Source organism: Heterodontus francisci, unplaced genomic scaffold, assembly GCF_036365525.1.
Source record: "Heterodontus francisci isolate sHetFra1 unplaced genomic scaffold, sHetFra1.hap1 HAP1_SCAFFOLD_256, whole genome shotgun sequence".
NCBI classification, from domain to species: Eukaryota; Metazoa; Chordata; class Chondrichthyes; order Heterodontiformes; family Heterodontidae; genus Heterodontus; species Heterodontus francisci.
In genome coordinates this window covers 1906794-1920543 of record NW_027140732.1, presented here as the reverse complement: position 1 = coordinate 1920543, position 13750 = coordinate 1906794, and positions in this window count along the sequence as shown.

The window sequence follows — 13750 nt, the reverse complement described above, 5'->3', positions numbered from 1 at the left end:
TTACCAGGTGAACAGTATAAGTGAGGAGAGTGTGTTCCCCTGATTGTTCACTACACACGATACATGTCACCAAGTGAAATGTATAATTGAGGAGAGTGTGTTCCCCTGATGGTTTAATATACACGGTACATGTTACCAGGTGAACAGTATAAGTGAGGAGAGTGTGTTCCCCTGATGGTTTAATATACACGGAACATGTTACCAGGTGAACAGTATAAGTGAGGAGAGTGTGTTCCCCTGATGGTTTAATATTCACGGGACATGTTCCCAGGTGAACAGTATAAGTGAGGAGAGTGTGTTCCCCTGATGGTTTAATATACACAGGGCATATTACCAGGTGAACAGTATAAGTGAGGAGAGTGTGTTCCCCTTATGGTTTAATACACACGGGACATGTTATCAGGTGAACAGTATAAGTGAGGAGAGTGTGTTCTCCTGATTGTTTAATGCACACGGGACATGTTACCAGCTGAACAGTATAAGTGAGGAGAGTGTGTTCCACTGATGGTTTCATATACACGGGACGTGTTACCATGAGAACAGAATAAGTGAGGGGAGTGCTTTCCCCTGATGGTTTAATATTCACGGGACATGTTACCAGGTGAACAGTAGAATTGAGGAGAGTGTGTTCCACTGATGGTTTAATATACACGGGACATGTTACCGGGTGAACAGTATAAGTGAGGAGAGTGTATTCCCCTGATTGTTTAATATTCACGGGACATGTTCCCAGGTGAACAGTATAAGTGAGGAGAGTGTGTTCCCCTGATGGTTTAATATACACAGGGCATATTACCAGGTGAACAGTATAAGTGAGGAGAGTGTGTTCCCCTTATGGTTTAATACACACGGGACATGTTATCAGGTGAACAGTATAAGTGAGGAGAGTGTGTTCTCCTGATTGTTTAATGCACACGGGACATGTTACCAGCTGAACAGTATAAGTGAGGAGAGTGTGTTCCACTGATGGTTTCATATACACGGGACGTGTTACCATGAGAACAGAATAAGTGAGGGGAGTGCTTTCCCCTGATGGTTTAATATTCACGGGACATGTTACCAGGTGAACAGTAGAATTGAGGAGAGTGTGTTCCACTGATGGTTTAATATACACGGGACATGTTACCGGGTGAACAGTATAAGTGAGGAGAGTGTATTCCCCTGATTGTTTAATACACACAGGACATATTACCAGGTGAACAGAATAAGTGAGGAGAGTGTGTTCCCCTGATTGTTTAATACTTTCGGGACATGTTACCAGCTGAACAGTATAAGTGAGGCGAGTGTGTTCCCCTGATGGTTTAACACGCATGGGACATGTTACCAGGTGAACAGTATAAGTGAGGAGAGTGTTTTCCCCTGATTGATTAATATACCCGGGACATGGCACCAGGTGAACTGTATAAGTGAGGAGAGTGTGTTCCCCTGATTGTTTAATACACACGGGACATGTCACCGGGTGAGCAGTATAAGTGAGGAGAGTGTGTTCCCCTGATTGTTTAATACGGACGGGACATGTCACCAGGTGAACAGTATAAGTGAGGAGAGTGTGTTCCCCTGATGGTTTAATATACACGGGACATGTTACCAGGTGAACAGTATAAGTGAGGAGAATGTGTTCCCCTGATTGTTTAATACACACGGGACATGTTACCAGGTGAACAGTATAAGTGAGGAGAATGTGTTCCCCTGTTGGTTTAATACGCACGGGACATGTTACCAGGTGAACAGTATAAGTGAGGAGAGTGTGTTCACCAGATTGATTAAAATTAGGGACATGTTGCCTGGTGAACAGTATAAGTGAGGAGAGTGTGTTCCCCTGATGGTTTAATAAGCACGGGACATTTCACCAGGTGAACAGTATAAGTGAGGAGAGTGTGTTCCCCTGATGGTTTAATACTGACTGGACATGTTACCAGATGTACAGTATAAGTGAGGAGAGTGTGTTCCCCTGATTCTTTAATACACAGGGGACATGTCACCAGGTGAACAGCATAAGTGAGCAGAATGTTTTCCCCTGATGGTTAAATATGCAAAGGACATGTTACCAGGTGTACAGTATAAGTGAGGAGAGTGTGTTCCCCTGATAGGTTAATGCACACAGGACATGTTACCAGGTGAACAGTATAAGTGAGGAGAGTGTTTTCCCCTGATGGTTTAATATACACGGGACATGTTACCATGTGAACAGTATAAGTGAGGAGAGTGTGTTCCCCTGATGGTTTACTATATACGGGACATGTTACCAGATGAACAGTATAGGTGAGGCGAGTGTATTCCCCTGATTGTTTAATACACACAGGACATATTACCAGGTGAACAGTATAAGTGAGGAGAGTGTGTTCCCCTGATTGTTTAATACTCACGGGACATGTTACCAGCTGAACAGTATAAGTGAGGCGAGTGTGTTCCCCTGATGGTTTAACACGCATGGGACATGTTACCAGGTGAACAGTATAAGTGAGGAGAGTGTTTTCCCCTGATTGATTAATATACCCGGGACATGGCACCAGGTGAACAGTATAATTGAGGAGAGTGTGTTCCCCTGATGGTTTAATATACACAGGACATGTTACCAGGTGAACTGTATAAGTGAGGAGAGTGTGTTCCCCTGATTGTTTAATACACACGGGACATGTCACCGGGTGAGCAGTATAAGTGAGGAGAGTGTGTTCCCCTGATTGTTTAATACGGACGGGACATGTCAACAGGTGAACAGTATAAGTGAGGAGAGTGTGTTCCCCTGATGGTTTAATATACACAGGACATGTTACCAGGTGAACAGTATAAGTGAGGAGAATGTGTTCCCCTGATTGTTTAATACACACGGGACATGTTACCAGGTGAACAGTATAAGTGAGGAGAATGTGTTCCCCTGTTGGTTTAATACGCACGGGACATGTTACCAGGTGAACAGTATAAGTGAGGAGAGTGTGCTCACCAGATTGATTAAAATTAGGGACATGTTGCCTGGTGAACAGTATAAGTGAGGAGAGTGTGTTCCCCTGATTGTTTAATACACACGGGACATGTCACCGGGTGAGCAGTATAAGTGAGGAGAGTGTGTTCCCCTGATTGTTTAATACGGACGGGACATGTCACCAGGTGAACAGTATAAGTGAGGAGAGTGTGTTCCCCTGATGGTTTAATATACACAGGACATGTTACCAGGTGAACAGTATAAGTGAGGAGAATGTGTTCCCCTGATTGTTTAATACACACGGGACATGTTACCAGGTGAACAGTATAAGTGAGGAGAATGAGTTCCCCTGTTGGTTTAATACGGAAGGGACATGTTACCAGGTGAACAGTATAAGTGAGGAGAGTGTGTTCACCAGATTGATTAAAATTAGGGACATGTTGCCTGGTGAACAGTATAAGTGACGAGAGTGTGTTCCCCTGATGGTTTAATAAGCACGGGACATTTCACCAGGTGAACAGTATAAGTGAGGAGATTGTGTTCCCCTGATGGTTTAATACTGACTGGACATGTTACCAGATGTACAGTATAAGTGAGGAGAGTGTGTTCCCCTGATTCTTTAATACACAGGGGACGTGTCACCAGGTGAACAGTATAAGTGAGCAGAATGTTTTCCCCTGATGGTTAAATATGCAAAGGACATGTTACCAGGTGTACAGTATAAGTGAGGAGAGTGTGTTCCCCTGATGGTTTAATGCACACAGGACATGTTACCAGGTGAACAGTATAAGTGAGGAGAGTGTTTTCCCCTGATGGTTTAATATACACGGGACATGTTACCATGTGAACAGTATAAGTGAGGAGAGTGTGTTCCCCTGATGGTTTAATATATACGGGACATGTTACCAGATGAACAGTATAGGTGAGGCGAGTGTATTCCCCTGATTGTTTAATACACACAGGACATATTACCAGGTGAACAGTATAAGTGAGGAGTGTGTGTTCCCCTGATTGTTTAATACTCACGGGACATGTTACCAGCTGAACAGTTTCAGTGAGGCGAGTGTGTTCCCCTGATGGTTTAACACGCATGGGACATGTTACCAGGTGAACAGTATAAGTGAGGAGACTGTTATCCCCTGATTGATTAATATACCCGGGACATGGCACCAGGTGAACAGTATAATTGAGGAGAGTGTGTTCCCCTGATGGTTTAATATACACAGGACATGTTACCAGGTGAACTGTATAAGTGAGGAGAGTGTGTTCCCCTGATTGTTTAATACACACGGGACATGTTACCAGGTGAACTGTATAAGTGAGGAGAGTGTGTTCCCCTGATTGTTTAATACGGACGGGACATGTCACCAGGTGAACAGTATAAGTGAGGAGAGTGTGTTCACCAGATTGATTAAAATTAGGGACATGTTGCCTGGTGAACAGTATAAGTGAGGAGAGTGTGTTCCCCTGATGGTTTAATAAGCACGGGACATTTCACCAGGTGAACAGTATAAGTGAGGAGAGTGTGTTCACCAGATTGATTAAAATTACGGGACATGTTGCCTGGTGAACAGTATAAGTGAGGAGAGTGTGTTCCCCTGATGGTTTAATAAGCACGGGACATTTCACCAAGTGAACTGTATAAGTGAGGAGTGTGTGTTCCCCTGATGGTTCAATACTGACGGGACATGTTACCAGATGAACAGTATTAGTGAGGAGAGTGTGTTCCCCTGATTGTTTAATACACACGGGACATGTCACCAGGTGAACAGTATAAGTGAGGAGAGTGTGTTCCCCTGATGGTTTAATACTGACGGGACATGTTACCAGATGTACAGTATAAGTGAGGAGAGTGTGTTCCCCTGATTGTTTAATACACAGGGGACATGTCACCAGGTGAACAGTATAAGTGAGCAGAATGTTTTCCCCTGATGGTTAAATATGCAAAGGACATGTTACCAGGTGTACAGTATAAGTGAGGAGAGTGTGTTCCCCTGATGGTTTAATGCACACAGGACATGTTACCAGGTGAACAGTATAAGTGAGGAGAGTGTTTTCCCCTGATGGTTTAATATACTCGGGACATGTTACCAAGTGAACAGTATAAGTGAGGAGAGTGTGTTCCCCTGATTGTTTAATACACAGGAGACATGTTACCAGGTGAACAGTGTAAGTGAGGAGAATGTGTTCCCCTGTTGCTTTAATACGCACGGGACATGTTACCAAGTGAACAGTATAAGTGAGGAGAATGTGTTCCCCTGATTGTTTAATACGCACGGGACATGTTACCAGGTGAACAGTATAAGTGAGGAGAGTGTGTTCCCCTGATTGTGCAATACACACGGGACATGTTACCAGGTGAACAGTATAAGTGAGGAGAGTGTGTTCCCCTGATTGTTCACTACGCACGGGACATGTCACCAAGTGAAATGTATAATTGAGGAGAGTGTGTTCCCCTGATGGTTTAATATACACGGTACATGTTACCAGGTGAACAGTATAAGTGAGGAGAGTGTGTTCCCCTGATGGTTTAATATACACAGGGCATATTACCAGGTGAACAGTATAAGTGAGGAGAGTGTGTTCCCCTTATGGTTTAATACACACGGGACATGTTATCAGGTGAACAGTATAAGTGAGGAGAGTGTGTTCCACTGATGGTTTCATATGCACGGGACATGTTACCATGAGAACAGAATAAGTGAGGGCAGTGCTTTCCCCTGATGGTTTAATATTCACGGGACATGTTACCAGGTGAACAGTAGAATTGAGGAGAGTGTGTTCCACTGATGGTTTAATATACACGGGACATGTTACCGGGTGAACAGTATAAGTGAGGAGAGTGTATTCCCCTGATTGTTTAATACACACAGGACATATTACCAGGTGAACAGTATAAGTGAGGAGAGTGTGTTCCCCTGATTGTTTAATACTCACGGGACATGTTACCAGCTGAACAGTATAAGTGAGGCGAGTGTGTTCCCCTGATGGTTTAACACGCATGGGACATGTTACCAGGTGAACAGTATAAGTGAGGAGAGTGTTTTCCCCTGATTGATTAATATACCCGGGACATGGCACCAGGTGAACTGCATAAGTGAGGAGAGTGTGTTCCCCTGATTGTTTAATACACACGGGACATGTCACCGGGTGAGCAGTATAAGTGAGGAGAGTGTGTTCCCCTGATTGTTTAGTACGGACGGGACATGTCACCAAGTGAACAGTATAAGTGAGGAGAGTGTGTTCCCCTGATGGTTTAATATACACAGGACATGTTACCAGGTGAACAGTATAAGTGAGGAGAATGTGTTCCCCTGATTGTTTAATACACAAGGGACATTTTACCAGGTGAACAGTATAAGTGAGGAGAATGTGTTCCCCTGTTGGTTTAATACGCACGGGACATGTTACCAGGTGAACAGTATAAGTGAGGAGAGTGTGTTCCCCTGATGGTTTAATACTGACTGGACATGTTACCAGATGTACAGTATAAGTGAGGAGAGTGTGTTCCCCTGATTCTTTAATACACAGGGGACATGTCACCAGGTGAACAGTATAAGTGAGGAGAGTGTTTTCCCCTGATGGTTTAATATACACGGGACATGTTACCATGTGAACAGTATAAGTGAGGAGAGTGTGTTCCCCTGATGGTTTAATATATACGGGACATGTTACCAGATGAACAGTATAGGTGAGGCGAGTGTATTCCCCTGATTGTTTAATACACACAGGACATATTACCAGGTGAACAGTATAAGTGAGGAGAGTGTGTTCCCCTGATTGTTTAATACTCACGGGACATGTTACTAGCTGAACAGTATAAGTGAGGCGAGTGTGTTCCCCTGATGGTTTAACACGCATGGGACATGTTACCAGGTGAACAGTATAAGTGAGGAGAGTGTTTTCCCCTGATTGATTAATATACCCGGGACATGGCACCAGGTGAACAGTATAATCGAGGAGAGTGTGTTCCCCTGATGGTTTAATATACACAGGACATGTTCCCAGGTGAACTGTATAAGTGAGGAGAGTGTGTTCCCCTGATTGTTTAATACACACGGGACATGTCACCGGGTGAGCAGTATAAGTGAGGAGAGTGTGTTCCCCTGATTGTTTAATACGGACGGGACGTGTCACCAGGTGAACAGTATAAGTGAGGAGAGTGTGTTCCCCTGATGGTTTAATATACACAGGACATGTTACCAGGTGAACAGTATAAGTGAGGAGAATGTGTTCCCCTGATTGTTTAATACACACAGGACATGGCACCAGGTGAACAGTATAATTGAGGAGAGTGTGTTCCCCTGATGGTTTAATATACACAGGACATGTTACCAGGTGAACTGTATAAGTGAGGAGAGTGTGTTCCCCTGATTGTTTAATACACAGGGGACATGTCACCAGGTGAACAGTATAAGTGAGCAGAATGTTTTCCCCTGATGGTTAAATATGCAAAGGACATGTTACCAGGTGTACAGTATAAGTGAGGAGAGTGTGTTCCCCTGATGGCTGAATGCACACAGGACATGTTACCAGGTGAACAGTATAAGTGAGGAGAGTGTTTTCCCCTGATGGTTTAATATACACGGGACATGTTACCATGTGAACAGTATAAGTGAGGAGAGTGTGTTCCCCTGATGGTTTAATATATACGGGACATGTTACCAGATGAACAGTATAGGTGAGGCGAGTGTATTCCCCTGATTGTTTAATACACACAGGACATATTACCAGGTGAACAGTATAAGTGAGGAGTGTGTGTTCCCCTGATTGTTTAATACTCACGGGACATGTTACCAGCTGAACAGTTTCAGTGAGGCGAGTGTGTTCCCCTGATGGTTTAACACGCATGGGACATGTTACCAGGTGAACAGTATAAGTGAGGAGACTGTTATCCCCTGATTGATTAATATACCCGGGACATGGCACCAGGTGAACAGTATAATTGAGGAGAGTGTGTTCCCCTGATGGTTTAATATACACAGGACATGTTACCAGGTGAACTGTATAAGTGAGGAGAGTGTGTTCCCCTGATTGTTTAATACACACGGGACATGTCACCGGGTGAGCAGTATAAGTGAGGAGAGTGTGTTCCCCTGATTGTTTAATACGGACGGGACATGTCACCAGGTGAACAGTATAAGTGAGGAGAGTGTGTTCACCAGATTGATTAAAATTAGGGACATGTTGCCTGGTGAACAGTATAAGTGAGGAGAGTGTGTTCCCCTGATGGTTTAATAAGCACGGGACATTTCACCAGGTGAACAGTATAAGTGAGGAGAGTGTGTTCACCAGATTGATTAAAATTACGGGACATGTTGCCTGGTGAACAGTATAAGTGAGGAGAGTGTTTTCCCCTGATTGATTAATATACCCGGGACATGGCACCAGGTGAACTGCATAAGTGAGGAGAGTGTGTTCCCCTGATTGTTTAATACACACGGGACATGTCACCAGGTGAACAGTATAAGTGAGGAGAGTGTGTTCCCCTGATGGTTTAATACTGACGGGACATGTTACCAGATGTACAGTATAAGTGAGGAGAGTGTGTTCCCCTGATTGTTTAATACACAGGGGACATGTCACCAGGTGAACAGTATAAGTGAGCAGAATGTTTTCCCCTGATGGTTAAATATGCAAAGGACATGTTACCAGGTGTACAGTATAAGTGAGGAGAGTGTGTTCCCCTGATGGTTTAATGCACACAGGACATGTTACCAGGTGAACAGTATAAGTGAGGAGAGTGTTTTCCCCTGATGGTTTAATATACTCGGGACATGTTACCAAGTGAACAGTATAAGTGAGGAGAGTGTGTTCCCCTGATTGTTTAATACACAGGAGACATGTTACCAGGTGAACAGTGTAAGTGAGGAGAATGTGTTCCCCTGTTGCTTTAATACGCACGGGACATGTTACCAAGTGAACAGTATAAGTGAGGAGAATGTGTTCCCCTGATTGTTTAATACGCACGGGACATGTTACCAGGTGAACAGTATAAGTGAGGAGAGTGTGTTCCCCTGATTGTGCAATACACACGGGACATGTTACCAGGTGAACAGTATAAGTGAGGAGAGTGTGTTCCCCTGATTGTTCACTACGCACGGGACATGTCACCAAGTGAAATGTATAATTGAGGAGAGTGTGTTCCCCTGATGGTTTAATATACACGGTACATGTTACCAGGTGAACAGTATAAGTGAGGAGAGTGTGTTCCCCTGATGGTTTAATATACACAGGGCATGTTACCAGGTGAACAGTATAAGTGAGGAGAGTGTGTTCCCCTTATGGTTTAATACACACGGGACATGTTATCAGGTGAACAGTATAAGTGAGGAGAGTGTGTTCTCCTGATTGTTTAATGCACACGGGACATGTTACCAGCTGAACAGTATAAGTGAGGAGAGTGTGTTCCACTGATGGTTTCATATGCACGGGACATGTTACCATGAGAACAGAATAAGTGAGGGGAGTGCTTTCCCCTGATGGTTTAATATTCACGGGACATGTTACCAGGTGAACAGTAGAATTGAGGAGAGTGTGTTCCACTGATGGTTTAATATACACGGGACATGTTACCGGGTGAACAGTATAAGTGAGGAGAGTGTATTCCCCTGATTGTTTAATACACACAGGACATATTACCAGGTGAACAGTATAAGTGAGGAGAGTGTGTTCCCCTGATTGTTTAATACTCACGGGACATGTTACCAGCTGAACAGTATAAGTGAGGCGAGTGTGTTCCCCTGATGGTTTAACACGCATGGGACATGTTACCAGGTGAACAGTATAAGTGAGGAGAGTGTTTTCCCCTGATTGATTAATATACCCGGGACATGGCACCAGGTGAACTGCATAAGTGAGGAGAGTGTGTTCCCCTGATTGTTTAATACACACGGGACATGTCACCGGGTGAGCAGTATAAGTGAGGAGAGTGTGTTCCCCTGATTGTTTAATACGGACGGGACATGTCACCAGGTGAACAGTATAAGTGAGGAGAGTGTGTTCCCCTGATGGTTTAATATACACAGGACATGTTACCAGGTGAACAGTATAAGTGAGGAGAATGTGTTCCCCTGATTGTTTAATACACAAGGGACATTTTACAAGGTGAACAGTATAAGTGAGGAGAATGTGTTCCCCTGTTGGTTTAATACGCACGGGACATGTTACCAGGTGAACAGTATAAGTGAGGAGAGTGTGTTCCCCTGATGGTTTAATACTGACTGGACATGTTACCAGATGTACAGTATAAGTGAGGAGAGTGTGTTCCCCTGATTCTTTAATACACAGGGGACATGTCACCAGGTGAACAGTATAAGTGAGGAGAGTGTTTTCCCCTGATGGTTTAATATACACGGGACATGTTACCATGTGAACAGTATAAGTGAGGAGAGTGTGTTCCCCTGATGGTTTAATATATACGGGACATGTTACCAGATGAACAGTATAGGTGAGGCGAGTGTATTCCCCTGATTGTTTAATATACACAGGACATATTACCAGGTGAACAGTATAAGTGAGGAGAGTGTGTTCCCCTGATTGTTTAATACTCACGGGACATGTTACTAGCTGAACAGTATAAGTGAGGCGAGTGTGTTCCCCTGATGGTTTAACACGCATGGGACATGTTACCAGGTGAACAGTATAAGTGAGGAGAGTGTTTTCCCCTGATTGATTAATATACCCGGGACATGGCACCAGGTGAACAGTATAATCGAGGAGAGTGTGTTCCCCTGATGGTTTAATATACACAGGACATGTTCCCAGGTGAACTGTATAAGTGAGGAGAGTGTGTTCCCCTGATTGTTTAATACACACGGGACATGTCACCGGGTGAGCAGTATAAGTGAGGAGAGTGTGTTCCCCTGATTGTTTAATACGGACGGGACGTGTCACCAGGTGAACAGTATAAGTGAGGAGAGTGTGTTCCCCTGATGGTTTAATATACACAGGACATGTTACCAGGTGAACAGTATAAGTGAGGAGAGTGTTTTCCCCTGATGGTTTAATATACACAGGACATGTTACCAGGTGAACTGTATAAGTGAGGAGAGTGTGTTCCCCTGATTGTTTAATACGGACGGGACGTGTCACCAGGTGAACAGTATAAGTGAGGAGAGTGTGTTCCCCTGATGGTTTAATATACACAGGACATGTTACCAGGTGAACAGTATAAGTGAGGAGAATGTGTTCCCCTGATTGTTTAATACACACAGGACATGGCACCAGGTGAACAGTATAATTGAGGAGAGTGTGTTCCCCTGATGGTTTAATATACACAGGACATGTTACCAGGTGAACTGTATAAGTGAGGAGAGTGTGTTCCCCTGATTGTTTAATACACAGGGGACATGTCACCAGGTGAACAGTATAAGTGAGCAGAATGTTTTCCCCTGATGGTTAAATATGCAAAGGACATGTTACCAGGTGTACAGTATAAGTGAGGAGAGTGTGTTCCCCTGATGGCTGAATGCACACAGGACATGTTACCAGGTGAACAGTATAAGTGAGGAGAGTGTTTTCCCCTGATGGTTTAATATACACGGGACATGTTACCATGTGAACAGTATAACTGAGGAGAGTGTGTTCCCCTGATGGTTTAATATATACGGGACATGTTACCAGATGAACAGTATAGGTGAGGCGAGTGTGTTCACCTGATGGTTTAATACGCACGGGACATGTCACCTAGTGAACTGTATAAGTCAGGAGAGAGTGTTCCCCTGATGGTTTAATATACACGGGACATGTTACCAGGTGAACAGCATAAGTGAGGAGAGTGTGTTCCCCTGATGGTTTAATATACACGGGACAGGTGACTAGGTGAACAGTAGAAGTGAGGAGAGTGTGTTCCCCTGATGGTTTAATATACACGGGACATTTTACCAGGTAAACAGTATAAGTGAGGAGAGTGTGTTCCCCTGATGGTTTAATATACACAGGGCATGGTACCAGGTGAACATTATAAGTGAGGAGATTGTGTTCCCCTGATGTTTTAATACACACGGGACTTGTTATCAGGTGAACGGTATAAGTGAGGAGAGTGTGTTCCCCTGATTGTTTAATGCACACGGGACATGTTACCAGGTGAACAGTATAAGTGAGGAGAGTGTGTTCCCCTGATGTTTTAATATACATAGGACATGATACAAGTTGAACAGTATTGGTGAGGAGATTGTGTTCCCCTGTTTGTTTAATACGCTCGGGACATGTTACCAAGTGAACAGTCTAAGTGAGGAGAATGTGTTCCCCTGATTGTTTAATTCACACGGGAAATGTTACCAGGTGAACAGTATAAGTGAGGAGAATGTGTTCCCCTGTTTGTTTAACACATACGGGACATGTTCCCAAGTGAACAGGATAAGTGAGGAGAATGTGTTCCCCTGATTGTTTAATACACACGGGACATGTTACCAGGTGAACAGTGTAAGTGAGGAGAGTGTGTTCCACTGATGGTTTAATACTGACGGGACATGTTACCAGATGAACAGTATAAGTGAGGAGAGTGTGTTCCACTGATGGTTTAATACGCACGGGGCATGTTACCACTAGAAAAGTCTAAGTGAGGAGAGTGCTTTCCCCTGATGGTTTAATATTCACGGGACATGTTTCCAGGTGAACAGTATAAGTGAGGAGAGTGTGTTCTCCTGATGGTTTAATATACACGGGATATGTTACCAAGAGAAAAGTCTAAGTGAGGAGAGTGTGTTCCCCTGATGGTTTAATATTCACGGGACTTGTTACCTGGTGAACTGTGTAAGTGAGGAGAGTGTGTTCCCCTGATGGTTTAATACTGACGGGACATGTTACCAGATGAACAGTATAAGTGAGGAGAGAGTGTTCCCCTGATGGTTTAATACACACAGGATATGTTACCAGCTGAACAGTATAAGTGAGGAGAGTGTGTTCCCCTTATGGTTTAATAAGCACGGGCATTTCACCAAGTGAACTGGATAAGTGAGTAGAATTTGTTCCCCTGATGGTTTAATATTCACTGGACATGTTACTAGATGAACAGTATAAGTGAGGAGAGTGTGTTCCCCTGTTGGTTTAATATTCACGGGACATGTTACCAGCTGAACAGTATAAGTGAGGAGAGAGTGTTCCACTGATGATTTAATGCACACAGGACATGTTACCAGGTGAACAGTATAAGTGAGGAGAGAGTGTTCCACTGATGCTTTAATGCACACGGGACATGTTACCAGGTGAACAGTATAAGTGAGGAGAGTGCTTTCCCCTGATGGTTTAATATTCACGGGACATGTCACCAGGTGAACTGTGTAAGTGAGCAGAGTGTGCTCCCCTGATGGTTTAATATACACGGGACATGTTACCAGGTGAACAGTATAATTGAGGAGAGTGTGATCCCCTGATTGTTTAATAGACACGGGATATGTCACCAGGTGAACAGTATAAATGAGGAGAGTGTGTTCCCCTGATTGCTTAATACACACAGGACATGTCACCACGTGAACAGTATAATTGAGGAGATTGTGTTCCCCTGATGGTTTAATACTGACGGGACATGGCACCAGGTGAACAGCATAAGTGAGGAGAGTGTGTTCCCCTGATGGTTTAATATGCACAGGACATGTTACCAGGTGAACAGTATAAGTGAGGAGAGTGTGTTCCCCTGATTGTTCAATACCCACGGGACATGTCATCGGGTGAACAGTATAAGTGAGGAGAGTCAGTTCCCCTGATTGTTTAATACACACGGGACATGTCACCAGGTGAACAGTGTAAGTGAGCAGAATGTTTTCCCCTGATGGATAAATTTGCAAAGGACATGTTACCAGGTGAACAGTATAAGTGAGGAGAGTGTGT